Raw genomic sequence first — 3,045 nt, 5'->3', positions numbered from 1 at the left:
TAACAAATTCTAAAAAACCTTAAAATATTAATTGTGGTGGATGTAATGACGCTTATACAGTCCACTGAGTGCTGCTAACTACTTTGCTTCCCTGAGAAAATAGGCTTTAATGTGTAAAGGCCCAAAACATATGCATCATGTAAATGATGTCCCATTGTGACAATGTGGTGTCAAAATAATGCCAAAATTAGTATCTACATTGAATGATTCAATGATTTTTATTTGATGTCACCCTATGTGCGCAATTTAGCTGAGATGCGAAATTACAGCAAAGTTTTGCATTTATATGGTCTATCTCGAAAAAAATCCAAATGTTATGATCACTTAACACATAATTAGGAATCGGAATTATAAGTCACACTGTTGATAACAGGCCGACGCTCATGTTAATTTACTACAGATGCATGGGCTATGAGGAAATCTTAAGATCTGATAATTGAGAATTTTGAAAACTTTAAAAATGGCCTTTTGAAAATCTTTATAACGATTATTTAATGTGATTTTTTTTCCAGTGGAGCGAACTAGCATTCAAAGTAATTTTTAAAAGTTAAAGAACTTTAATAAAATTTTCATTCTTCGATTACATTTCGCCGCTTCTATCATTTTTACATTGTAAAAGTAGGCAGGATTTATTTGACCCAAATCTGCAAGAAGTATTATAACTCACTTTTAGAACCAGCACCACCTTAAGACTGTCTTCATCCAGTTAACATATCTGATAGCATTAATAAAAATGACATTACCATTTATATCTAGGTGGGCACAAACTCAATCGCTTAAGATAAGGTCAAATACTTCTGACAGTTGCCAAATGGCTCTTTGATGAAGGTCTACTACGCAGATGACGTAAATATGCTTTAGTTATACCCCAGAGGGATGTGTTGTCGCACAGCATTTAAAATTTTACTGCTTCCTATTTTCCTACCGCACCTTCTCTTATGTTGTCAAGGTGAACTTATGCACAATGAGTGAGCTTTTTACTTCAGAATTTACAGCCGGACAAATTTAGACTTTGCGTGCGATTTCTAGACAGCTGATTCTATTTATATTAGGCTCACTAGGAACTATTAGTTAATGCATGAATATTTACTAGAAGTATAAATTGTATGAGGAGATAACGCACTATGCAGTTGAATTATTAGCAGCCATCACGTAGAAGGTGCTCAATGGTAAGGTTTTGTAATATCGAATAGAGAGCATTTGCCATTTATTACCACATTTTCAGACTATTAAATCTGCGACACTCAAAGGCGCACATTCTAAGGCACTAAAGGCTACTTATCAGACAGAAGAGTACATCAGATCAACAGCGGTGATTACATTGCTATCGCTGATTTTCAAATAACTACTCATGAGGGACGTGATAAATCGCTTACTAAATAGGCCTACTAACTTACCTAAGAGTTGTTGAAATTAGTTAGTCAAGTTTTCTACTAAGAGACAGCAAATAGCTGATCCTGCCAGATAAAGAACTTTTCTAACCTTTGCCTTTATTACACCCGATGGGGGCTTCTTGAGCAATTACATAGCTGTGCGAAATGTATGATGGAAACTCCTAACCCATTGAGGCCACAGCAACTACTTTCCAGCAGCTGTTCACTAAACGGTACCTACTTTGTTTAAGTTGCTAGCAGTGAGTATGAGAAAACTAAAACCGCACTACTGACTGCCGCATCATTTTCACCCACTTTGGTTTGTATAATTTTAACTGCAGAATAGATATAGAGGAGCCAACTTGATGAAGCAAATGTGTAAATAAATAGCAGAAAATACTAGTGTATCTATGGAGAATCCACAGTTTTCTCGACAAAATTAAGCTAGTATGAATTTTATAGGCATCTGCTAACATGCAAAGGAGATAAGTACTATGGTATGTTTACTCTATTGATAGCAGTATCAGTAACATCAGCTCTAAGGGAAAGGGGACGGATGAACACCTCCAAATGCAATAAATTATGTCAAGAATCTCAACTAGGAATGGAAATGCATCGATGCCAATTGACGTGGATTGATAGTAATGAGGGCATTTGTGGTATTATTGTCCTCACATGATTTGGTACTGTAAGGAGATAATTTGCCTTATGTTTTCGAACAATTTTTAACCAATTTACTTCACGAACTTAATTTTATTTTCTTTCCCCAATCTACTTTACTGGAATCGACCCGAATTAAAAAATTTAATTTACGTTTATACAAATTGGTCTTATGATCGCAGTGGATAGAAATGAATGATTAATAAAATAAATAATGAATTTGGGAAAACCGTACCTATTAAATATTACATGCCACAAGTTTAAGAATCTGTTTCAGCCCCATACCGTCTGATAATTTCATGGTTGAATTGGATTCCATCACGTGGTCATTTCTCTGTCGGCACATTGGCAGGTTGAATGATTCTGATGCCAGATTCATTCATGGCTAAATAATGGATGCTTATCTAGCAGTTTTTGCTACATTGAAAGCACATTGCATTGACACAAAAAAGCGCATGTTTTTGCGGTACAGTTGATGAGTATTTAACACGACTGTATTTTTCATAACAGGATAGATCTAAGTCTGAAAATTTGGGGAGATGGTTATCCAGTTTTGACATATTTTGTACATAGGTGTGGGATCAGTTAAAAGAGAAAAGGAAGGGAAAAAATACTTTGTGCAGAAATATTCAGAGAAAATTTTTTCCCTCGAAATGCATAATTCACAGTAATATAGCATATGGGTGCAGGTACCAAGTATCAGCACCCCTCTAGGGTGGCCCTTGATTGCGTAGACGAGCTGAAACATTTATTTGCCTTATTCCATCACAGCACTGAATGTATCACCCCATTACGAAAGCAGCATTTAAATCATTTGCTGGTGGTCTGCGTGCATGACCGTCGCTCATATTGCGTGTGTCAGTATAGTAGGTTTTAGAATAAAGGGGCTTAAAGGAGGGGAATGCCAAATAAATGCAGGTGAAATAAGAGCGATGAAAACACCCCAGTAAAACAGAATGTCTGGACTGACGAGAACCCTAACATATGCAGAACATGCTCCTTTCGACCTATT

This window comes from Echinococcus granulosus, assembly GCF_000524195.1.
Source record: "Echinococcus granulosus chromosome Unknown EG_S00300, whole genome shotgun sequence".
NCBI lineage: Eukaryota > Metazoa > Platyhelminthes > Cestoda > Cyclophyllidea > Taeniidae > Echinococcus > Echinococcus granulosus.
Note: the sequence above shows the minus strand (reverse complement) of the source record.